This window comes from Rhincodon typus, chromosome 15 (assembly GCF_021869965.1).
Source record: "Rhincodon typus isolate 14 chromosome 15, sRhiTyp1.1, whole genome shotgun sequence".
Taxonomy (NCBI): domain Eukaryota; kingdom Metazoa; phylum Chordata; class Chondrichthyes; order Orectolobiformes; family Rhincodontidae; genus Rhincodon; species Rhincodon typus.
The window spans coordinates 24,840,304-24,867,537 of NC_063346.1; the positions used below are offsets into that span (position 1 = coordinate 24,840,304).

At 42.4% G+C, this 27,234-nt stretch overlaps 1 pseudogene; it reads left to right on the forward strand.

Moving 5' to 3' along the window:
* Positions 1–27,234, forward strand: part of LOC125485044 — a 92,178-nt pseudogene that overhangs the window by 34,168 nt on the left and 30,776 nt on the right.

The window sequence follows — 27,234 nt, forward strand, 5'->3', positions numbered from 1 at the left end:
CTGCACCTTGTTGTCTCGGATTCTCCAGCATCTGCAGTTCCTACTATCTCTGTATATGGCTGCCTGTTTCTGTGGCACGGTGGTAGTGTCCCTGCCTCTGATCCAGGAGGCTTGTGTTCAAGCCTTATCTACATTTCGAAGCAGGTTGATTAGAAAATTATCTATGACTGCCCGTCTTGGGATTTTTTATTTGCTTGTTCCCCCTTGTTGCTGTCTGCCTGGCTGTGGGTCCTTCTCTCACATGCTCCTCTATGTGCTGCTGTCTGTCTGTCTCGATTTCTCATTCCCCATCTAGTAAGCCAGTTTGTACTGGATTTGTGAATCCTACTCCATGGGAAGGGTGCAAAAGATATAAAAGTACCCACCATCAGAAGTAATCCTGAGTTTACTGAGATATATTGCAGTTTAGAATATAATTATTCAAACTGTGTTGCGAGGTCTTCAACCTATTCATTTCTATGTCATTGGTTATTAATGTGAAACATGGTTTGTGGATAGTTTCTCTCCTTTTTCAGAAGTTTTCCACCCATGTTGTAATACTCTTCATCTTGACACTTAGGAGGGACTATACCATTCCAAACTCCATGACTGCAAAGTGATCCGTCTATTTTATTTGTCAAACCTGATCCATCACTTTCTTACAATACCATCCTTTTATTCACACGTCTCTGCATCTACTTTGTTTTAATTATATTTCCCAACAGCATAGATATATTTAGGCCTACAGTGTTCTACTGTCCTGAGTCCTCCTTTCCATAGTCAAATATTTCCCTTCCATGATTTCAGGGACCTCTGGGACATGCCCATTCCTTGCCATTTATATTGTGTGTGTGTGTGTAGCCTGTTGTTTCTCAGATCAGCAATTTGCTCAGGCAACATAATGTTTTGATGTTTCAAGCGCATCCAAGCCTCTGTAATGATTGCACATTAAGATATCCCACATCAGAGGCCATAGGCATCACTTGTGGTACATGATATATTCCTTGTTCCAGTCCTACTTGGGCCTCTCCCACAAGTCTTTCACTGGTACATCGATCGTACATTTATAAGAGTTTGTCTCTTGAGTTATATACAACAAGATTGCCATTACTGTGCCAAACAGTGTAGCACACATGTAGGATTGAACAGTTTAGTATGCTTTTAGGATCATTTATGTATAATCCAGAGTAGAAATCACGGTCGGTGATATTATTTCATGTTTATGCATGATGTAGTCACAGAATTGTCTCTTGTAGCTATGGAGCAAATGGAGAATTTTGCTTGGTGAAAATTGTTGTGTGAAAACCAATTTGGTAGTCTACAAACAACAGTTATAAATCAGTTAAAGTAGGCTAGGCTTGGAAATATTTCATAGTGTGCAGTTTATTTCAATTTATTTTGTTTAGATCATGCTTAAGGATTGTATTTATCTTGGTGATAACAGAGAATGCATAATCTGCTGGTAAGATTTCTATGATTTTTAATTGTATTTTTTCCCAAATGTTCCTCAGATGGTTAATTTTAGGGACAGTCCTCGCACATGGAATGTGCAAAGGAATATCAGTGGACCTTTGAGCAATTTATCTTTATTTTCAGAAGGATCAGAATTGAAGATTAAGGATTTGTCAGACCCCATTGAGGTAATTGCAGGAAGTGACAATCATATTGGAATTCATTTTTGTTTTTTCATTTTTATTTTATAAATTTATATTTTACTGTCTTTTGATATTGAAGTGTAACTAAGTGTTGTCTTTCTTTTCATTTCAAAGATTCTACTGCCCAGATCGAGCTCAACCCAACTTTTCCCAGCTACATATACCACCGCCATGAACCTAGTTTTCCATAAGTTCCATGTAACTGATCCAGAATCAGCCATTGTGATCTCTGTAGAAAGCAAGCCAGTTACTCCAATACTGCTGTACTTCAAACATGCTTCCAAGCCCAATGAAACACTGTACGAATTTGACAAAAGCTTCATTCCACAGAACAGCACCAATGGTAAAATAATAGATACCAATTGATTTTGTTTCAATGAAAACCATGAAAGTGAATATAGTTCTGGGAGGTTGAGAACAGTTTCGCAAATTAAACTATTGGCAATCAAGATTGAGTGTGGTGTTCATTTAGTCAGTGTTGGAGGTTTAGGAAGATCAAGGGAAAAAAAACAGGAAAGGGATGAGTGGGAGACAAGAAGGAAAGTGGAGAGGGACAGGAAGAGGAATATAAAAGAGGGTATAGAGAACAGAACAGAGAGAATGTTGAAGAAGAGAGAGGCAGCAGAGATAAAGGCAAGGAAGGAAAACAGAATGATGGTTAACAATTGGAGAGACAGGTAGGAAATAGACAGTTAGCAAATGGGAAAAGGGGAGGAAAATGGGAGGAAAGAGGCAGTAAGACAGGAGGAATAGGCTAAGTATGTAGGAATGTCATGTGGCAAATGATTACGTAGGAGCAAAATCTTCTGCTTCCAGTGGTGGCAAGCTTGGAGGTAGGAAGAGTATTTAATTAAACAGGATGGTGATGTATCTGAACTCTGCTGGCTTCTTGTCTGTTCCAGAATTGGGGCCATGGTTGACTTTCCCATCCTACTATCAAGTGAGGCCTTTGGTGGCCAAATAATGACCCCTGCCAGTCACCATGTGGTGGTGCAGGATGTGTGATACAGTGTGGGCTGACCCTCATCTTGGGTGCAGGTGGGAGAGAGGATCCCTTGATCAATGACACTCAGTCCCTGATTGTAGGACTCAACATCAGGAAGAGGTCCTTTAGAGTGCTGTCCCCTGCCTTTGTTTCTGACCCCCATGCCACCTATCTCCTCCATGACCTCAACTCTGCATTACTCAGTTACTAAGTGCACAAGCTGCTGGTCATTAATTGCCTGCCTCTGGTCCCACCACTGTCTGATTAATTTGTGGTTCAGTCGCCTACCTGCAATGAGGCAGCTTGCAGGTGAGACCTCAACAACACCAAGATTCTGTCCAAGGAGCATGGGGGCATGAAGTGGGAAAAAAAATGGCCCCTCTCTGCTCATTGAGGAAGAGATGGAGTTAAAGTAGGGCAATGTTGCTCTCTCTGCATAAGGGTATTGGAGTGTGTGGTGCAGAACTGCTCAAGAGAGACTTCTAGTCATTTCACCAGACCTTCAAGTCCTGCTTTTATTTTCTTCAATTATTTGCAGGAGCTTCCCATTTTCAACTTCAATGAGTGATATGTCTTGGCAAAATATATATGAGATATATGATTTTCCTTTTGTGTGCTTAACGGAAACATTGACCTTCTTCTTGCATTGGTAAAGAAATTCTAGCACTTGCACCTTTAGCACCAAGTGTTTTCTGGTTGTACCATTGGCCATGGCTTGTAACCCTGAGCATGGAACTTTTTATGCCTGGAATTCTCCCCCCTGAGAGTTATGGCAGCTAAATTACTGAAAGTATTTAAAGAGTAGGTATATAGATTTTGAAATATCAGGGAAGTGATGGCTATGAGGAGCTGGCATGAAGAAGGAATTGTGAGTTAGGGCAGCAAATACATGGGAACATCACCACTTGCAGGATTCCCTCTGAGCTACCCATCACCCTGACGTGGAAATATATCATCATTCCTTCAACGTTGCTACCTGAAATTCCTGGAATTCCCTCCCTAAAGGCATTGAGGTTATATGTGCATCAAACAAACTGCAGCAGTTGATGAAGGGAACTCACTACCATCTTCTCAGGGGTAACTAGGGATGGGCAATAAATGTCCCATGTCCCATGAATGAAAAAAGTAAACTCTTTCCACTGGCAAGATGATTTAAGACAATAACTCTAGACTTTACAGTCTTAAGATAATTGGTAAAAGATCCAGGAGATAGGTTTAATAATGTAGCAGGTTCTTATCTTCAAGAATGCATCGCCTGAAAGGTTGTGGAAGCACATTCAATGGTAACTTTCAAAGTGAATTGCATGAATCATGGACTCCAAAAGGAACCTTGAAACAGCTAAATACAAAGAGCAGGAAACTGTGACTAATTGAATTCTCTTTCAAAGAGCTTGAACAGGGACTATTGGATAAATGGCCTTTCTTTGCTGCTATTTTCTGTGATTGTATTTTCGGATTCAGTTTGTGTCTTTATATACACGACCACACTTCTTCAACTCGTTTATTTTTAAATTTGGAATCTTAGCTGGTGACTATAAATCATACATTTTCCATTATTTATCTTTCCAGTCGAAGCCTACAGTTGGGTTATAACACCTGAAATGTTAATGGGCAGGAACAGTACTTATTATTTAGCAGCCAAACCTCTCCAACTGTCAAATGTTTCAGAGGCCAACATAACTTTCACTATAAGTACCATCAGTACTAAATGCTTATACTGGGATGAGATGCAGCATCAATGGTCAACACATGGATGTAAGGTAAGGTGTAGGAAACCTCAACACTGTATAAAATTGACAATAATCTTGTACATTTTTTGATTAATTCTGTTCTGAGCAACAGATTGTGACTGTCAAAAATATGGCTTCTTCCAAGTAGTTCATTATTACAGCATTATGTAGCATTAATGTAGCAAAATTAAATATTATCACTTTTTCTGATTGCACCTTCACAGTGTTTCAACCACTGTCCACCAGCAGCTGTCCTACAAGAAAGGAAACAAATCGTTGCTGGGAATAGTAAACAGCATTGCGGAGAGTGAAATAAGCTGGCAAAAGAATTGAATGTTTAAGATCTTGGCATTTTGTGCAACAGCATTGCATCCAAATTTATAAGGTGTTGTCGAACTGACTGACTCTGGAGCAGAATTTATTTTTATTTATCAAAGTGCCAGTATTATATCACATGAAGCACTATATTAGTTTGCATGCTGGCAAAATGCAGGGGTCTGAGAATTTCCATTGTCATGCTTTCACTGGGGACTAAATCTGACGAGATTTACTCTAGTCAGGCCCTGCAGTGTGAATGGTATATTCATTTTGACACAGACAGGTGCTTATAGATGGCTTGTAGCACATGAGGAAAACCAAAGTATACTCACCAAGTACAAAAAATGTATATTTAGCTGGTAGTAGATCATTGCCCTCTGCAAAACAACAAGGAAAATAGAGTAATAAAAAGTGTACCTTGACGAAAGGGCAAATGCAAACTGTCCTACTCAACGAGGCAGTTAGTCAGCTCCCATTGAGTGAACAAAGTGTCAATTACATTCTACTAGAGGCCATTAAACAAAAAGGAAAACATACAATATTTAATTGAAAATAAAGAAACCTATCTATCCATCTGACTGCATTTGAGAGAGCTCCACAGATGATTATCATGTAGGTGGAAAAATGCCAAATTTGCAACTTTACAACCACAACATTTAACTTCCCTGAAGTTCTCCAAGCTGCCCTCCATTTTCATCCAACACAAATTACAATTCCTTCAGAATGCTGCAATCTGAATCTTCACCTCATAGCCCCACTGCCAAGCTCGGTGACATTAAATGGTCATCCATGCTTTCTGGATCTGTTATTTCTTGACTCACCCTAACTTGGTAATCTGCTGCAGTCATATATTCTGGAAAGTATTTCTGAAATCAGGTTACTTGCTGCCTGGACAATAGTTTCTGCTTTTGAAACCATTATACCATCTCTTCCCAGATAGCCTCAGCAACTGAGTCCAAGTGCCACCAATTTGCTTGGCTCAAAAATTGGAAGTATTACACCTGTGTTTTGGACATTACGAGTGACCTTAGAAGTCCAAAATGACTCCTGCGGCAGCCTTGCATACCTCTGGTTTGAGTGTCACTTGACAAAATATTTGCAAAGGCATTAGTGCATTGTTGCATTCTAAGGAAATCTTTGAGCTTCCCCACCTCCCCCCAGTGCTTTCCCAGTCTGTGTGTCTTCATGTCCCATTGTGTTTTTGCCAGGTCTCAGTGGTGTGATGACTTGCAGCGTCTGCTTCAGCCACAATGCACTCTGTTGAATTCTGCAGCCACTCCCAATACAGCCGACACCGTAGGTGTGCAGCACTTGGGTTCATTATCAGGCTGCATTAGTTGGTGTGTTAGCTGCTTTGAAAATCTTGCGTGTAGGTCAATTCACCTTGCAATCCTGACATACATTCCCAAGGGTTATTGAACTAACCTCAGCTATGTCATTCACTCACTCCATCATAAGTTTCTTGGAAGTATTCTCCTGAGGTGTCCTTTTCCATCTCTTTTATCTATCACCATACTGCCTTCCTCCAGCTCAGGATACACTTGAACCTTTTCAGCCTTTTAATATTTTCAGAGAAGTTTTCCTGCCCATGTGGAGATCTGTAAGGTTGCCAGTCTATGTTGAAATCCTGCTGAGTGATGAACATTATATTGTCCTCCATTATCTCTTGGGACCAATCACAATTTCTGTTCTGGAGAAATTCAAACATGAAACACTGTAAATTAGGACAAATTTATATTTTCACTTATAAAATGCAGTTTACCTACTATGGATTATTGTTGAATTTGTAATTAATTGCAAGTCTCCAGTTTACACTTAGAAGACTCCTCCAGAAAGTTCCAGAAGTTTTGATTGTAGCATTTGCTTTTCATGCAGGGACAGAATGATTTACATTTGTTCTATCTTTATCGTGTAGGTGGGCCCAAAATCAAATCTAAATAAAATCCAGTGTCTTTGCAACCATTTCAGTTTGTTTGCTACCTCTTTCCTGGTCTTGCCCAATACGGTGGATGTCACAGAAACTGTCAAGTTATTCTCTCAAATCAAAGACAACTCTGTAGTAGTCTCATTATCGGCTGCTGTTTTTGGAGTTTAGATAAGCTTAGTCATTTGGGCTCGAATGAAAGATAGACAGGATTTAATGAAGGTAAGAAAGCTATTCATAAGATGTTGCAACTTTGAGATTTTATTTACTACCAACTAGTTGAATTACAAATTTAAAAAAAGGGTGTAACAAAGTTATATTAATGCTAACACCATCGCTGCCGTTGCCACCGACACTAAAGCCGCGACCACCCTCACCACGACTGCCGCCGCTTATCCCGCTCCACCCACCGCCAACACCGCCTCAACTCCACCCACTGCCGCCTCAACTCCGCCCACAGCCGACGCAACTCCGCCCACAGCTGACGCCGATGACGCTCCGCCCACTGCCTCCGCAGCCAGCAACTCCAGAGGAGACAGCAGCACCCACACTGCCGGGTCTTCACCATCCCCCCAGACCTACCCCTTACTGAGGACGAACGGTCAGTCCTCAGTAAAGGGCTCACCTTTGTTCCCCGCCACCCACAGATCAACGAATACTGCTCACGCCTGGACAGAGAGCAGTTTTTCCGCCGCCTCCGCCTCCACGCTTACTTCTTCAACCATGAACCTAACCCTCCCTCGTGAACCTAACCCTCCCTCTACTGACCCCTTCTCCCGCTTCCAACACACCCCCTCCTCCTGGACACCACCCCAAGGCCTCCTACCCTCCCTCGACCTCTTCATCTCCAACTGCCGTTGAGACATCAATTGCCTCAACCTCTCCACCCCTCTCACCCACTCCAACCTCTCCCCCGCAGAACGTGCAGCCCTCCGCTCCCTCTGCTCCAATCCCAACCTCACCATAAAACCCGCGGACAAGGGAGGCGCAGTTGTAGTATGGCGCACTGACCTCTACATCGCCGAGGCCAGACGCCAACTCTCCGACACCTCCTCCTACCGCCCCCTTGATCATGACCCCACCCCTGAGCACCAAACCATCATCTCCCAAACCATCCACAACCTTATCACCTCAGGTGACCTCCCACCCACGGCCTCCAACCTCATCGTTCCCCAACCTCGCACTGCCCGCTTCTATCTCCTTCCCAAAATCCACAAACCTGAATGCCCTGGTCGACTCATTGTCTCCGCCTGCTCCTGCCCCACCAAACTGATCTCCAACTATCTGGACTCCATTTTCTCCCCCTTGATCCAGGAACTCCCTACCTATGTCCGTGACACCACCCACGCCCTCCACCTCCTCCAGAACTTCCAATTCCCCGGTCCCCAACACCTCATCTTTACCATGGACGTCCAGTCCCTCTACACCTGCATTCCCCATGCAGATGGCCTTAAGGCCCTCCGCTTTCCTGTCCCGCAGGCCCGACCAGTCCCCCTCCACTGACACCCTCATCTGCTTAGCCGAACTCGTCCTCACCCTCAACAACTTCTCTTTCAATTCCTCCCACTTCCTACAGACAAAGGGGGTAGCCATGGGTACCCGCATGGGCCCAAGCTACGCCTGCCTCTTTGTAGGTTACGTGTAACAATCCCTCTTCCGTACCTACACCGGCCCCAAACCCCACCTCTTCCTCCGTTACATTGATGACTGTATCGGCGCCGCCTCGTGCTCCCACGAGGAGCTCGAACAGTTCATCCACTTCACTAACACCTTCCACCCCAACCTTAAGTTTACCTGGACCATCCCTCACACCTCTCTCCCCTTCCTGGACCTCTCTGTCTCCAAATCGGGCAACCACCTAGAAACCGATATTCATTTCAAGCCCACTGACTCCCACAGCTACCTAGAATACTCCTCCTCCCACCCACCTTCCTGCAAAAATGCTAGCCCCTATTCCCAATTCCTTCGCCTCCGCCGCATCTGCTCCCAGGATGAGGCATTCCACTCCCGTACATCTCAGTTGTCCTCGTTTTTCAAGGACCGTAACTTGCCCCCCTCAGTGGTTGAGAACGCCCTCAACCGTGTCTCCCACATCTCCCGCAACTCATCCCTCACACCCCGTCCACGCAATAAGAACCAAAAAAGAATCCCCCTCGTCCTCACGTACCACCCAACCAACCTCCGGATCCAACGCATCATCCTCCGACACTTCCGCCATCTGCAATCCGACCCCACCACCAAAGACATCTTTCCCTCCCCACCCCTATCTGCTTTCTGGAGGGACCACTCTCTCCGTGACTCCCTTGTCCGCTCCACACTCCCCTCCAGCTCCACCACACCCGGCACTTTTCCCTGCAACCGCAGGAAGTGCTACACCTGCCCCCATACCTCCTCCCTCACCCCCATCCCAGGCCCCAAGAAGACTTTCCACATCAAGTAGATGTTCACCTGCGCATCTGCCAATGTGGTATACTGCATCCACTGTACCCGGTATGGCTTCCTCTACATCAGGGAAACCAAACGGAGGCTCGGGGACCGCTTTGCAGAACACCTACGCTCGGTTTGCAATAAACAACTGCACCTCCCAGTCGCGAACCATTTCAACTCCCCCTCCCATTCCTCAGACGACATGTCCATCCTGGGCCTCCTGCAGTGCCACAACGATGCCACCCGAAGGTTGCAGGAACAGCAACTCATATTCCGCTTGGGAACCCTGCAGCCCAATGGCATCAATGTGGATTTCACAAGTTTCAAAATCTCCCCTCCCCCTACCGCATCCCAAATCCAGTCCAGCTCGTCCCTGCCTCCCTAACCTGTTCTTCCTCCCACCTATCCCCTCCTCCCACCTCAAGCCGCACCTCCATCTCCTACCGACTAACCTCATCCTGCCCCCTTGACCTGTCCGTCCTCCCTGGACTGACCTATCCCCTCCCTAACTCCCCACCTACACTCACCTTTACTGGCCCCATCCCCGCCTCTTCGACCTGTTTGTTTCCTCTCCACCTATCCTCTCCTCTATCCATCTTCTATCCGCCTCCCACTCTCTCCCTATTTATTTCAAAACCCCCTTCCCCTCCCCCTTTTCTGATGAAGGGTCAAGGCCCGAAACGTCAGCCTCTCTGCTCCTATGATGCTGCTTGGCCTGCTGTGTTCATCCAGCCCTGCACCTTGTTGTCTCGGATTCACCAGCATCTGCAGTTCCTACTATCTCTGATTCTATATTAATGCTTAACTGAGTTCGTTATAGTATTTTCTATTTTAAACTACGTGTATCGATGTATCCTGACAATTTGAAAATACTATCAAGCTTCAAAATGATAGAAGTAATATGATACGGTATAGTGTTAAATTTTGTTGTTAAACTGGTGATGCAAGTCAGCTTAATGTTAGCATATACTATATTATATATAAACAGAAACTTTACTAATTACCTCAGTGAACATAATATTGAACAGAATGTTTATGCATTATGCAAATGATTACATTGTAGTGTATTGTTTAACTATCCTGACGTCTACAAAAGGGTATGTATGCTGACACTGTGGAGCATGCACAATGGACTTCAGTGAAATGCTTGCATGTGTGCTCTTGATCATAAGTCTTGAAAACGGTCCACATGGACCCTGTTTTAATTAGCCGGATGTTAGCAGACAAGGGTGATTTCGCTTAATTTGCACCACAGAGTGTTACAAAGTTTTCCAGCCACCAGTTACTTAGGTTAAGTGCTTTTTTTAAATTGTTATTTTCTGAGTGATAAGCTCTGCTGTTGTTATCATTGAATCACAGAATGGTTACAGCAGAAAACGAGGCCATTCAGCATGTTATATCTATGCTGGCTCTCTGCAGGAGCAACTTCATTTGTCCCACTCCTCAGCCCCTTTCCACAGACTAGCTACCATTTTTATATTTTCATATGGTTATCCAATTTCCTTTTGGTAGTTATGATTGAATCTGCCTCACACCATCAGGCAGTCCAGGTCCTAACTACTTGCTGCAAAAAAAAATCAGTTTCTCCTCTAATTGCCTTCGCAACCCTTGTGATTTTGAAAACTGATATCAAAACTCTTCTTTATCTTCTCTTTGAGGTGAACAATGCCAGTTTCCCCAAACTATCCACATAATTGAAGTCCACATGCCTGAGATCATTTTGCATAAATCTTTTCTGTACACTCTCTAAAGTCTTCAAGTCCTTCCTCAAACGGAGTGCCTAGAATTGGAAACAATGGGCTGAATTTTGCCTTTTTTTTGGCTCAGTGTTCTTTTGGGGGAGATTCTTGCAGACTTTTCCTCAGGGCTCATCGACACTTTTCCCACGCAGTCTTCTGCTGCTCACCTTATTTATGATGCATGTGGACTCAATGGTGCCCTTCTTGTGCAATCATGTGGTAGCAGAGCAGACGTGCTCACTGGTCCCAGGACCTCACTCTGTTCATGTCCTTGGCACAATATTTAAACACCAGCAGCGCACCATTTCAAATGCAAGCCAGTCACTGTCCTTCATACGTTGCTGCTTCAGCATTTTTGCCTTGAGTTGTCCCAGAAAGGGAAAGCCAGCACCCATCTTTGCAGAAAGAGACCTGGAGGTCATGGTGGATGGTGTGCTAGGAGTCCATTGGCATTGGAGCCTGCCAGCCTGGTCTGAGATAGCAGCCCTGGGCAGAGCTATTTCACAGACAAAATGTTATGACCATTAGAGCTGCAAGAGATCAGCGATCTTTTCTGCTCTACAAGGATAGTGCCACATTGTCCCTCTGATACCTGACCCTCTGACTACAACTGCACCTACCTCCCTTCAAGGCTCATGATCTACCACTGTCATTATGACATCTAGCTTTGCCACTTAACAGCTCTCGCCCATCTCAATCCCAAGCTACTAACACTTTGTGCCCAATGCACATTGGGTTCTGGTTCTTACGTTCTTATATACTCACTCACTTGGGATGCTTCAGCACATCTGCTGTTCCATTATGGCTGCTAACAGTCCTTTCAGTTACTTTCATCTCATTCAATCCCATTTTTTGCCTCATTGCATAACAAAAGTATCCCACAACAGAGCAGAAAGGGCCAAGTTGAGTGGCTAAAATTCAGCTCCTCATCCCCTTTGAGGAGAAGCTCCTCATTCTATCCAGAATGGCACCCTGCACAATGTCCTCTTCTTCCTCCTTGGAATGCTGCTGCCATTCTCTCTGCTCCTCAGCATCCATGACATGCTGTATTTCTTTGTCTGCTCCAGTTGTACAGGGGCACAGCATGGCAGGGTTATGCACCATACTCTGTGCAGAATATACTGCAAAGCCCCACCAGAGCAATTCAAACATCTGACCCTCATGTTGAGGAGCCTTCTTGTCTTTTCCTCAATGGCCCTAGTAGAGAGTGGGCTGCACTGTATCTGTATTGTACTTCAGTCAGTGAGCTCCATTAAGGAGCTACCAATCAGGATAGGACAGCCTTTGTTTCCCAGCAGCCATTCATGTATGGCATTCGGCCCTTGGAATGAGGCAGGAACTTGAGTTATCAAGAATATAGGCATCATGGCAGCTTCCAGGATTTGGCAATCCCCTTTGCTTTTGCATTCTCCACATTCGGATTTAATGGCTAATATCCCCTAACTTCCACTTCAATCCCTTGTCTACTACATTGTTGCACACACCATAATGATTCAGTGTTCCCCACCATTGAAGCCAGGGCATTGGTGTCTTTGTAAACCTCCTGTCCCCCACTGTACCCCACTGTACCCAAGCCATCCAATGCTGCAACACAGCTGACCCATAGATTTGGAGTTTCTCCCTTTCAAAGTCATTCTCCCATCAGCCACCCAGCCTAATTCAGACCATCACCAGACTTGACTTCCCTACTTTCCACTTCCTTGCATGGACTGCCCCCTCATGGGCTCAAAACTTCAAAACTCATGACTGATCATGTCTCAGCCCCCGAGTAATGTCTCTACAGCTCCCAGGCCCGCAGGACTATCACGGACCCACTCCCCACACTGGAAGGACACTGATCCCCAGACCTTGATCGCACCGAACACTCGACTGACTGGGGCCACCTCCTTGGACTGGGATCACACAATGCCTTTTCCTGAGTGTGATGACAGCCACTCACTGATCATAGTCCCCCTTTCCTACAGTAGGAGCAACCATGACAAGCTATCTGAATCTCTGTCAGCTCTACAAGGCAAGACAAGGCAGAGATGCTGTGAACTGACAAGTGCAAAGTAAGTGTGAAGGAAGCAAGTTAAATGTCATAAAATGCATCCTGTGTATTTGTATGAGATGGGTATGTGCCCTGCATCTGGCAGGAGCATTGCAATATAAGGTGTCTGTGAATAGTGAGGAAGTGTGTTGTAAATTACTCTGCGATCAGCCATGAGGATGTGGTGAGGTTAGTTACGCTGAGATCAGCCATGAGGATGTGGTGAGGTTAGGTGCTATGTCAATGTGAATTCCTGTTGACAAAGGATGGAAGCAGTTGCTTCCCATAGAGTGTGCAATGAGACGATGGTGAACACAGCTTCTGCCTAGTAACCACGCTAACTTTCCTGTCAGGAATTAATGCCATCAGATTTCCTGCCAGTGCATGTGAACTGTGTGGAAAGAAGATGAGAGTAGCTATTAATGAGGTACAAATGCATGAAAATAAGGTGGCACCCATTTATCAGTGAGATTTCAAACTCAATGTTAAAACCTCAAGGGGAAAAGAACAGTTTTTTTTCTTAACATTGACAATCAGATTTGTTCATTCTCACAGTGTTTTCCCAAATTTCTAATCATTGCCTACATTACACTAAGGCTGGGAGAATTCCACCCAATTCTTGAGTTACTGCTAAGCCAGTGTTTTACAGAATTATTGTAACTTGCTTATGTATATGCTCAATGGATGTGTTTTAAAAAAAAACAGGATCCCAAATACCTTTTTAGCCACTTTCTCTGCAGAACTAAAACCTGCTATGATTATGCATAGAATTGTGCGGTTTATTTTGGATTGCCTCTTGTTCCTCTTGATTGGTTGATTTATTGTTGTCATATGTACTGGGATACAGTGAAGTCTGCTGTTTTCTGTGCTCTACAGGTAGATTGTACCATTTAAAGTGCATCAGGGTAGCAGATCAGAGTGCAGAATACAGTGTTAGAGCTGCAGAGAAGGTGCAGAGAGAGATCAGAATTAATATTTGAGAGATCCATTCTAAAGTCTGATAACTGAGTAAGTAGATGTTCTTGAATCTATTTGTATGTGTATTCAAAATTTTACATCTTCTGCCCATGGAAGATGGTGGAAGAGTGTATAAACAGGGTTGGAGGGGTCTTTGACTATGTTAGTTGTTTTCCCGAGGAAGTACAGAGTGAGTCAATGGATGCCTCTTGCCAAAACATATCACTTCACAGTTCTCTGCATTAAAAGTCCAATGCCTGTCCGTTCCATTACCCTGGTTAAGCCATCTCGAAGTCTTCTCCTATTCTTTGCATGGTTCACAATTCTGAGTTTTGTGTCATCTATTATTGTTCCTAACTGTTGGCAACACTGGACTTATGGTAAAAACAGTTCACACTTATTCTATTTATTTGGCTTCTACTTCAATTTACTTCAATTTCCAGTGCCAGCCACCAAGGATTAATGGAGAAGTCAGCCTATTCTGAAGCCTTGATGACCATAGTTTGGTGACAGCTTCTAAATTTTTCCATATTTTGTCTATTTTCCCCCTATTAAGTGACGTGATTCACTGGTGTGGGGATTTCTCTGAGATCCTGCTAAGATCAAAATCTAGCCATCTGAGGATCATGGGTCAGTGATGAACTGATGTCCGACATCTCAAAGATGTTCAAGGATTTGAACTGGGTTGTCCAAGCCTTTCACAACTGAACCACCTTTCTTTCCCCCCCACCTCAGTCTAGGTGCTGATCAGCAAATTTTGGAAAGTTAAAATGTGGCGTAAAATTAAACATTAAGTTTTTAAAAAATTAATGTCAAACCAAAGCGTAATCAGTAAAAATGACAATTAAAAATTAACAAGCAATAAAACCAATTAGACCTTTTTTTGCCTTTTTTGCTTATGAAGACAGACTAGGCTCTAGGTTTTCATTGCCAGGAACTAGGGATTGAACTAGGAATAAGCTAAGGAGTTGGATTTAGTTAATATTGACTTGGCTTTCATCTCTGCTGGTGCACATTCCAAGCTGGTCTTGCCAGAATTCATATCAAAATCAAGGTCAAAAGCAGAGAGTCTTTCAGCCTAAGTTTTCCTGCTCTGCTAACCGACTTCGTGGACAAGTTTTTGAAGAGAGCGGGTAGAGTGTGTCTGGTTCACTCCCAGTCTCGGTATTCTCACTGTTACAAGTGCACACCATCCTCTAGGCTCCCTCATTGACTCTCACTCCCCCAGTAACTCCTTCCCTGAACCTGAGAGGTTCAGACATTTTACTACTGAGGAGGAATTTGGAATGGCTGTGAAGGTATTAAGAAGCTTTCTCACTTCATCCTGTCTAAGACTTTGGCTGTCCTGAATGTGCAGGCAGGCACTTTTTGTTCTAATACCTGCAACTCCTGGCCTCCTTGGCCTGGTCCGCCAGCTTGACTCCTGTGCCCTCTTGGGGGGTCGGGGTAGCGCCAATGGCCAACTTGTCACTGCTACGTACCTGCATGCAAAAAGGTTTTTTCACAGACTGTGTAGAGAGGCAGATGGTCAGATTCTGGGCTGTGAGTTGGACAACCCTGATTGAGACAAACAATCTGATCATCAATCATTGCACAACCTTAAAAATAAGTTTTGTATTAAAACCTTGAAATTGCTGTTTAGTAGTAATTCCATTACATCGCTTTAAAATTTGTCTTTCATTTAGGTGAAGAAAACTGTTCTTGCAGATAATGATCCATTTGCCAAATACCATTACTTGGTAAAAGTCTTCACAGGTCATCGAAGAGGAGCAGGCACTACATCGAAGGTTTGGAAAATGAAAAATAGGCAAATACCATAGAAATTCAATTAAAATGAAATGTTAATAGAGTAATTGGGGCTTCAAGATAGGCTACTGAAATCACGGAAGGAACAAAGCAAGTAAGAATTGAATGTTATAATCAGAGACTAACATATTTTTCATAAATTGCAGTTGCAGGTAGAACCAGTTGATTCATACATTTTTTGACTTGTTTCTTGAATTTGAACAATGCTGGTAAGATCCCACTAATTACACATTGAGAAGCTGGGTCTTTTCCTTGGGTAATTGCTGTTAGGTCAGGACTTTCAGGATTTGGGCCTAGGAACAGAAAAGGAGATTTTATAACTTGTGCTTCCCAGAACTCCATGACAAATCATACTTTTGACACACAAGTGAAGAGTTTACAAGACATATCCATCAACAAACACATAAAGCTAGACCCAATATATACCCCACTGCGAGGAAAAACCAGAAATGGGGTAATCAATTCCAATGGACCCTGGAGTTTAAATACCAGGCGGGAAAACACAACAGTGCTTCATCGGAGGCTGCACCGATGATGTTACCCAGCAGGGTAACGAAACATCTGTGAACTAATGAACCAGCTCGACAAGTGAACCAATCACAGCAGAATTACCTCTCACCTGAACTCAACAAAAATAGTGCAATGTGGTTGATGGTAATGTGACAGCTCAATACAACCAGAGACTGACCACATGGACGGGCATCTGTAGATGTGCCACTTAATTTCCAAATTTTCTTATACACATTTAACGATATTCCTGGATTTTTGTCACTAGGACCAGAAAATTCCTCTTTTGGATCTGATGCAAATTTCATCTTACTTTCTTCCTCATAAAAACGTCTACATTTCAAGCCCATTATTCTGCTCAGCTAACAGATGGAAATTTAATAGTTGTGGTGATGAGTGCATAACGCATTGCTTTATTATTATTTGCTTAGGTAGTAATGACACTATATGGTACAGCAGGCCACAGTGACTCTCATCATCTGACTGACCCAAAGAAACCAGTCTTTCAGCAAGGTTCAGTGGATGAGTTTCTCCTCGCTACCCCATTCCCTCTGGGCAATCTCACCAGCATTAGACTGTGGCACAATAATTCAGGAGCCAGCCCATCCTGGTAATATACTTTATTGATTCATTCTTTTGTGCTTTCACAATCCCGTACAGTGTTCTTTTACAAGGTGCATCTTTGGCTGTTTTACTCACAGCATCAAACCTGATGAAGCTTAACTTAAAACAGAATGAATTCTTTGCTTTTTACTGCTGAATGTCTCATTATCTGCAGGTACATCAATCATGTAATTGTACAAGATTCAGAAACAGGGGAGCAATGGTACTTTTTCTGCAATTGCTAGTTAGCTGTTGATGTTGGACAATGTGTCCTTGACAAAACTTTCCATCTCGCTTCTGAGGCAGAAATGACAGATTTCAGGTATAATCCTAACATTTTATATGAATAGCTCTGCTCATGTTTTCCTTCCCTATGTCTGGCCTTGCTCACACTTTGTCGTAACAGTGGACAAGGTACATTAGTTTCAGGTAGCACACCATTAATGAATAAGTTAACATCAGAAATTCATTTACCTACTTGGCCATGAAATACATTCACTTTCCCATGGCCATCAGGTCCAAAGGTACATGGGACCTGAGCCCAGATCTTCTGGCTCAGAGGGTTGCACCATAGTACTTTACCGCTTTTGATTCAAAATTCTCATCCTTATGTTTGAATCCCTTTGTGCCTTTTCCCTTCCCAATCGATGTCATTTTTCTCTGCCTAATAACCATCTCCAAAATTCTCCATTCTTATGATTCTGGTCTCTTTTGAATCTTTACTTCCCTTTGCCTTCAGTCATCTCAATCCCGCATTCTAGAATTCCCTCTCTGAATCCTGCAGCCTGTCTAGCTCACTTTCTGAATTTCCTTTAAAACCCATTTCCTTGAGTCATCTCATCATCTCCCTCTTTGATTCTTTATCAATTTTTGTCTTTGATTCCCCTCTGTGAAAGGGGCATTTTTCTACATTCAAGGCACAACATAAATCAAGGTTACTGTTGATATCAACTCTGAATACGTTTTCATCACAGAATTGAATCAACAGATAGAAGGGTGTTATTGCATCAATTGGTTCGAGTTTAATTGTTTTACATTGCATAAAATTTTACCCTGAGAGAGAATTATAATTATAATCTACGCTATCCACAGAATCATCTTAATGGAATTGTAATGCCCTTGCAAATTCTACCTCTCCCTTTGGTGAGGTTTTAACTAAAGTATTTTTAGATCCTCAAGTGTTGTCAACACTATTGTAAAATCTGCCCAGGATCACTGTCAGCTAGTTTACAACAGGAGCTCATAAAAAAAAACATGTAATCCAAAGTATACTTGGACAGGAGAGCAATAGCCCTCAATGTCCTTGATGAAATAGATAATAACACTGAAAGATGTCCTCACCTACCATCCCACCAGCATCCACATCCAGAGGATCATTAGCTGCTATTTGCGCCACCTCCAGTGATGCCACCACCAGACAGAAGTTCCACTCCCCTCCCTTGTTAGCCTTCCGCAGGGACAGTTCCCTCTGGGACACCCTGGTTGACTCTTCCTTCAGTCCTAACACATTCACACAGCCCAATGACACCTTCCACTGCAACTGCAGAAGGGGTAATCTGCCCATTTACTTACTCTGTCCTCAGTATCCAAGAGACCAAACACACTTTCCAGGTGAAGCAGCACTTTATCTGCACTTCACTCAATCTAGTCTACTGCATACGCTGCTCACAATGTGGTCTCCTCTACCTTGGGGAAACAAAGTGTAGACTGGGTGACTGCTTCACAGAACACCTATATTCTGTCTGCTAAAAAGACCCTGAGCTTCCAGTTGCCTTCCAGTTTAACACACCACCCTGTTCCCTGGCCAACATCTGTCTCAGGCTTGCTGCAGGGCTCCAGCAAAGCTCAGCACAAGCTGGAAGAACAGCACCTCATTTTATGCTTGGGAACTCTACAGCCTTCTGGACTTAATATTAAGTTCAACAACTTCTGGGTTGGAGACATCTTCCCCACAACTTCCCCCACCTGCACACATCAGGCCTTGTTATCACATGGTCTGCTATTACACACAACCCATTGTTAGTCACACGCAGTCCCCATTAACAGCTGTTCGTTCTCCCAAGCTGACCAATTTCCACTCCCTTGTCTGTCCAACTGTTTTTCTTTCTCTTTGGGCTGTATCTCTACCTATCATTTACTCCTTATCCCCTCCTCCCACCCTATGTTCTGCATAAAAAACATCTTTTTCTCAGTTACCATCAGTTCTGATGAAGGGTTACTGGTCCCAAAATGTTAACTCTCATTTCTCTCCACAGATGCTGCAGAACGGATGAGTTTTTCCAGCAATTTCTGTTTTTGTCTCTGATTTCCAGCATCTGCAGTTCTTTCTACAACACAGACAAGATTGTTAAAATTGAAATTGCTGGACAGGTCCACTAGCATTCAAAAAGTGAACAGATATAATTTAATACTCAGTTGAAATACTATCTTTTTCGGCTGCTGATGGGGCTATTATTTATTTAATTTGTATTTTATAATTGTGTTAGAATTTGCACTATTTTGTTTTTCTGGGATGGGAAGGAAACTATGATCTGTGTAAAGCACTCTATAAGCAATTGTAAATTGAAATTTTGATATTGACTTTGTGAAATTCCTATTTTTGCATTTCCAACAAATATAATTTAATGTCAAATGTGTGACTCATATTACATTTGATATCACTTTGACATCGTTCAAATGACCTAGTCCATAGTGTTAACATAAACAACATACTTTTTAAACTTGTGTTCAGTTTAGGATACTTTGAAATAATTCATAACTGATACTTGACCTGTTTGATGTGTTTCAGGAATCTGTTCTTTATGAAGACATCTGAAAGCTTCACTGATCAACATATCTGGTTTTCGGTGTTTGCTCGACCCCCAAGGAGCTCCTTCACCAGAGTGCAGCGGGTCTCCTGCTGCTTCTCTCTCCTCTTGTGTACAATGTTGACCAACATCATGTTCTGGGGGACAGCTAATAATGGGACTGAACAGGAGGAGCAATCAGGTAAGCAATCTGTGGCAGTAAATTATTTAGTGGTGAAAATAAAAATAAAAGATGTCAAGTAAAACCATGGGATGTTGCAAACACTTGTAGGCTCTGACAAGGGGTGCATCCTGAAAAGTCAATCTATTCTTCCAGATGTTGACTAACTCAAGCATACATTTCAAGCACTTTGGGGTTTCATTTGCCAGTTTTCACCTGAAGGTAATGCCCTGTAAATTGTAGTTGTACCATTTTAAATGTTCCTCCAATAACTTTCCAATGTATCTGTTATTCATGTATTATGTGGCCAATCAGGCTTAGTGGGTTATTTGGCTATGGAGGGCAATACAAGTGAACATGATCTTTTCTCATATGCTGCACTGGATAATTTTTCATGTTTTTAAAGTTTTTTATGTTTGTTTAAAGAACTTTGCTTTCCAACTTCAGCACTAAAATACATATGGGATGAATGGAAATGTGGAGTTACGTACAAAGTGGTGTTGTAATCAAAGAGTTCAAAAGATTTACACATGAAACTGAAGCTCTAGTAGTCTAAACCAATAGTCAAGATTAGCCTCCAGCTCATTCTTTTGTGGGGAGGCAATGGTCTAGTGGCATTATCGCAGGACTGTTAATCCAGACACCAAGATAACATTCTGGGTACAAATCCCACTACAGCAGACAGTGGAATTTGAATTCAATAAAAGAAATCTGGAATTAAGAATCTAGTGATAACCATGAATCTGTAGCTGATTGTTGGGGAAAAACCCACTTGGTTCACTAATGCCCTTTAGGGAAGGAAACTACCATCCTTACCTGGTCTGGCCTACATGCAACTCCAGACCCACAGCAATGTGGTTGACTCTCAACTGCCCTCTTGGCAATTAGGGATGGGCAATAAATGCTGCCTAAAAGCAACACCCTCATCCTGTGAATGAATGAAGAAAAAAACAAAAAAATTCTTTTGCTATTGTTTGTTAGTTTTATTTATTGTATCATGTTTTTAAGTATTCGGTTAGGAGCTTGTTTAAGCCTCCTGAATTAGTACATTATAAGTTTTGTGCAAAATATCTTTTAATCCATTACTATGAGGAACTTTAATACCCAACCGTGCTGAGGATATGAAGCACATTCCTATTTGAAATTTAGATTAAACCTTTCTTTTTGCACTAAAATTAACTGATAATTTATCCCATCGCTTTGTGCAAGTTGGCGGCTGTGTTTCCCCTCTGAAAATAAATTACTGACTTCAAATTAATTCCCTGACTGTAAAATTTATTGAGCTATCTTGAAGACATGAAATGCACAGTATAAATTAATAGTTACTCTTTAACCATCAAAGGAACACCCTCATTGTACCAGTGAATTATCTTTATAAAGATAACCATTGAAGATTAAATTCAGAAAATCCACTTTTCCAATGGTGAGCCACAGTCAGAGAGTTTGGGCAGTAATACACTGTAACAGCAAATGTCCAGCCCATAGTCGTTTTGAATGAGGTACCCTAATAACAACTTTGGAGTTGTGAGTGCCATCTTGCTGCAAGGTACAGGAAAGCTAGCATTTTGGATTAATATCCATCATGTTTGGGTTGGATGACTCAAAAGTAACTTTTCACGTTGCCTTTTCACTCACTAAACAGAAGGGATTTTCATTCCATTAATCTGAATTGGATTTGAACCTAAAGACTAAAGATGGTTGAAAATTAATTGTTACACCTTGAACATGGAAAATTGATCAAGATATTCTCTGCAGTTTGTTTTTAACTGAGAAAGATTTTATCTTCTCATCAGCCTGAAAGCAATCTGGATATTTCAACCAACACATCCTCATGAGATTGTACAAGAAATCTTCACTTTAGTTAAGGAGGCATATAGACATGTGTGTAAACAAGTTAGGATTGATCTAGAGTCGTCAATCATGTCTTTCATGACTAGGCACAGTGAATTTATCTCTCCTCTGGATAACTGAACATTTTTCATCTTCAGCCTTCCCCTCCCACATCTTTCATCCAATATCTGACTCAATGGATTTTCTCTGACATGATTCCAATCCAATTCATCCGATCATAGAAAGATTAGGGTGAATTTTACTCTCTTTGGATTGGCTGGAGTTAGGGAGGATGGATTATTAAAGTGTGAAAGGTGTCAGTTCTGACAGCAACCTAATATCAATCCACATGGCCTTTTCAGATTTTTAATATTATAATGAGGCTGTGTGGCTCAATTTTGTCCTTACTCATCATTTGAAATTTAACCCGGCTACAGGAATCCTCCCAACTAAATAGAGCTGAGGAACTGCTGTCTCATGAGGCAAGTCCTTCAACATATGGCTACTATATCTAACATGCTTGCCTGGTCAGGCTCTTGACATTGGATACCTCTGACCATTTTGATTATACCTAAACCTCTCCAATTGAGGTCTCCAATCTCCTGTCCCAAAGAAGCATCCAGAGTCCCTAGGCCTCTGAACACCCAGTACCCAAGCCTTTTCCCTCCAAACTCTGATCTCCTACTCTCCCTAAGTCTTCTGGTCTCTCTCCAAGACTTTCAAGTTTGCTCTCCACTCCCAAACTTTCTGACCTTACCCCAGATCTTCCAATCTTCCCTAAGTTGCCAATCTCTCTCCAGGACTCACGCCTCCTAGTGCCCACCTCTGATTCCCCCAAGCCTATGATGTTGGCATTTGATCTCTCATAACTAAGATTGTAATGCCTTTTGACACTCCACCCTTCCGAATCTGAGGATCAGGCTCTTATAACCCTTCCCACCAGGTTAGAGCTGTAACATATCCTGTCCTGTGGCCTTTTCCAGTTTGGCCCCACCCAACTGGACATCAAGACTGACAATCAGGCTGATTCCCAAGCTGGAAACCTGCCAGCTACAGGAGTTTTATGGAGTTAAGCCTTTCCTGTGCTCCGTGTGCTCCCATATGGACCTAACAGGTGAAGAAAGTTAAAATGAGAGATAGTAAGAACTGCCGACGCTGGAGTCAGAGATAACACAGTGTGGAGCTGGAGGAACGCAGCAGGCCAAGCAGCATCAGAGGAGCAGGAAAGTTAACGAAACATCAACTTTCCTGCTCCTCTGATGCTGCTTGGGCTGCTGTGTTCCTCCAGCTCCACGTTAAGAAAGTTAAAAATTTTTTCAGTATAAACAATGTTTTCATTGTTCTCATGTCTTGGTGCCATTACTTATGTAATCTCCCTAAACTCTATCCTTTGTCCATCTTGACTTACCTTTGACAACTTCATCTATAAAAATGGGGGCACAGGTTCCATATGCACATTAATGACTTCTCAGCCTACCTGTTCACCACCATTCTTAACTCCTCTATTACCCCTATGCTTGTCCAATAACCAGCCATGGGTGAACTTCCACTTCTTTCACACTAACATCGGGAAGACTGAAACCTGACATCTTTTGCACCTGCCAAAACTCTGTACTTTTTGCCGCAGGTTAGTACAGTGAACAGATCTGGTCACCACATCTTAGGAATGATATATTGCCCTTGGAGGGAGTACAAAATGCATTTGCAAGAATGATACCTGGACTTTGGGCATTACATTATGAGGAGTGATTATATAAATCAGGCCTGTTTTCCCTAGAATTTAGAAGGTTAAGAGGTGATCTGATAGAAGACTTCAAGATAATAACAAGAAAAGACCGGGTAGATAAAAATAAACTATATCATTAGGGACGCGATGGCCTGGTGGTATTATGGCTGTACTGCTAATCCAGAGACCCAGGGACCTGGGTTCAAATCCTGGTAGATAGTAGAATTTGAATTAAATTTTAAAAAATCTGAAATTAAGAGTCTAATTGATGACCAGGAATCCATTGTCGATTGTTGGAGAACACATCTAGTTCACAAATGTCCTTTAGGGAAGGAAACTGCCACCCTTACCTGGTCTGGCCTACATGTGACTCCATAGCGATGTGTTTGACTCCTGAGAAATTAGGGATGGGCAATAAATGCAGGCCTAGCCATGAATGAATGAAAAAAAAATCCACTGGTTTAAGATTCTAGAACTAGGTGATATAGTCTAAAAGTTAGGGCCACACCACTCAAGAGAGATGTTAGGAAGCATCTCTATAGACAAAGGCTGGTAGATGTTTGGAACTCTCTTTCACAAACGGCAGTTGATGCTGGATCAGTTATAGAGTTATACAGCACGGAAATAGAGCCTTCAGTCCAACTCGTCTGTGCCTCCCAGACATCCCAATCTGACTTAGTCCCAATTGCCAGCATTTGGCCCATATCCCTCTAAACCCTTCCTATTCATATACCCATCCAGATGCCTTTTAAATGTTATAATTGTACCAGCCTTCACCACTTCCATTGGCAGCTCGTTCCATATATGCACCACCCTCTGCATGAGAAAGTTTCCTTTCATGTCCTTTTTAATTTTTTTCCCTCTCACCTTAAACATACACGGTCTAGTTTTGGCCTCCCATACCCTCGGAAAAAGACCCAGGCTATTCACCCTACCCATGTCCCTCATGATCTTATAAACCTCTATTAGGTCACCCCTCAGCCTCTGATGCTCCAGGGACAAAAGCCCCAGCCTATTCAGTCTCTCCCCACAACTCAAACCCTCCAGTCCCAGCGACATACTTGGAAATCTTTTCTGCATAGTTTAAAGTGTATCAACATCTTTCCTAGAGCAGGGTGACCAGAATTGTATGCAATTTTCCAGAAGTAGCCTCACCAATGCCCTGTACAGCTGCAACATGACCTCCTAACTCCTATACTCAGTTATCTGACCAATGGAGGCAAACACACCAAATGCCACCTTCATCACCATGTCTATCTGTGACTCCACTTTCAAGGAACTATGAGCCTGCACCTCAAAGTCTCTCTGTTTGACAATACATCCCAGAGCCCTACCATTAACTGTATAAGTCCTGCCCCTAGTTTGCCTTACCAAAATGCAACACTTCACATGTATCCAAACTCCATCTGCCACTCTGTTGGTGTTAAATCAGAGATAGATAATTTTTTTCATAGAATCCCATCTGGCCCAACAAGTCCACACCAGCCCTCTGAACAGCATCCCACCTAGACCCCTCTCCCTACCCTATAACCCTACGTTACCCATGGCTAACACACCTAACCTATGCATCCTGAACACTACGGGTAATTTAGCATGGCCAATCCACCCAATCTGCAGATTCTTGGACTGTAGGAGGGAACTGAAGCACCCGGTGGAAACCCATACAGACATGGGGAGAAAGTGCAAACTCCACACAGTCACCTGAGGGTGGAATCAAACCTGGGTCCCTGGCACTGTGAGGCAGCAGTGTTAACCAATGCCACAATTTTTGTTAAATTTTGTTTTAATTTTAGTTTTGTTTTTGTATATTAAGAGCTATGGAGTTATGCCACAGATCAGCTATCATCTCATTGAATGGTGGAACAGGATCAAGGGGCTGAATGACCTACTCCTTTACCTATGTTTCTATTCTACCCTCATCTCTTGCTATTGCCTCGGGCTGAACCAGACTGTTTGCATACTCTTCTCTGTATTCAACCATGGGCTGAGTATCTTCAACCCCATACATAGTCCATCGTTTTAAAAAGCAATCTGTTAGTTTTGGACTTGACAAATACACGGCACCTCTGTGTTTAACTATTCCAAACTTACTGCAAACTCAAAAGAGTTTTTTTTTTAAATAAAACCCACTAAGGCATAATTGGCCAAGTACAAATTTTAATACTTTCAATAATTTTCAGGAAAAGAAATCATAGCTGGTACATTGCTATATATTGAATTTAACCAGATAATTTGTTATTACAGATAACCACATTGTCAGTTGGCGGGAGCTAATCATTGGAATCGAAAGCGCCTTGATCATTTTTCCTGTGAATCTCATAATTGTGCAGATTTTTCGAAACACTGGTCCCAAATCAACTGACGTATCAGAAATGCTAAATAAGTTAGCTTCTGATGACCCCTCAGAATGTCGGCAAACCCCTGAGAATGTAATGATGGTGAGAATTGTTTTCTTTCTCCCCTATATGACTCATTCCACACATACTAGTCTGATATTTGTTAACAATACTTTGTAAAATTCCACGTGCTGAAATGAAACTAGGCACGGTATTCCCAGAGTCATGTTCAGAACTAAATGGAGTCAGGCATGAAACAAAATGGGGGCCAGGGTGTGTATCTGGAAATCCCAGTTCCATTTCTGGCACTGACTAATGTTATCGGTTTGAGCTGTACACCTTATTGTTTAAAAATGAGGGCATCATTCTTTGGCATAGGCATTTCAGAAATTTTACAATTTTCATCAAAGCAGCTGCATTTTGGAAAATTTCCTAATTTACAACTGCAGAGTGGAGATGTAAAGCATGGATTGGAGGTGAGATGAATATAAAACATGCGTAAAAATGTTGTCTCCTTTACATTTCACCCTGAAATGCCATTTTCTGAGTTATATCAATGTTTACTAAAATCAATGGTGACAGTGATTGGAAAATGCAAGTAGTCATGAAATAATAGTTGCAAGATTGTTATTTCTGACAACTGGCAAGCTAAGAAGTGAAGGAGTAGAATTGTATAAATACTACATATATTATCCATTGAATAGAGTACTATTCTGCATTGTACAATATTGAAATTCTATCTTAGTATGAGATCCAAAATTCTTGTTAACACCCTCTTGGGGCTTTTACTTATTCTTTGCAAAACAGCTCAACCATCTCTTTGGCCGTTTGAAAGTTTTGATTGGTGTTTGAGCTTTTATCTGCTTTCTAAGGCACTAATGGATTCTGAAGTGCTGTTTTTATTTTCCCAGTTATCTCTTAGGAATGCGTAATTTTTGGCTTGGCTACCAAGCACTAATGGATTCTAAAATTCAGAGTTTGCTTTTATAGCTGCTTGTGGGAAATGTTTGTTTGGTGGCTTGGCTGCCTTCAAGGTAAATTCTTAAGTACAAAATTTGTTTTATTCAACTATCCTGGCAATGCGCGTTTGATGGCTTTGAGAGATTTATGAGCTTATGAAGAAAACAAAGGTTTTTCAAGTGCCTATTCTAGTGATTCACTTATTTTGACAGTTGTATGAGTATTGAATGTTACTGTGGAGCATGTGAAATCTATTTGTACTGGGTGAATGGGATGGGGGTTTGAGAGGGTCAAGAGGTATGTAGGGCAGGGGAAGAGGGTAATAGGGTTATCGTGGGGTTAAGGAAATAGAAGTACATAGACATGAGGAGGCAGGGGGGTTAGAGAATAATGGGGATGGGTTTTATGCTAATCAGTAAAACACAGTCAATATTTGTATGGATGGAGCAGTAGTTTTAACCTGGCTGTTTTGGCATCACTCTGCTTCTGTCTCTTTCTTGGGCTGATAATCCCTCCAATAGATAAAAATCCCACCTGCCTGACCTGCTAAAACAAATGTGGGATTGTAACATTGGAAAAATCCCCAACTCCGAATTCCTGCCTCCAAAAGACACCTCCAGCCCGAGATGTTTCAGAGATAGTAGGAACTGCAGATGCTGGAGAATCTGAGATAACAAGGTGTAGAGCTGGATGAACACAGCAGGCCAAGCAGCATCAGAGGAGCAGGAAGGCTGACGTTTCGGGCCTAGACCCTTC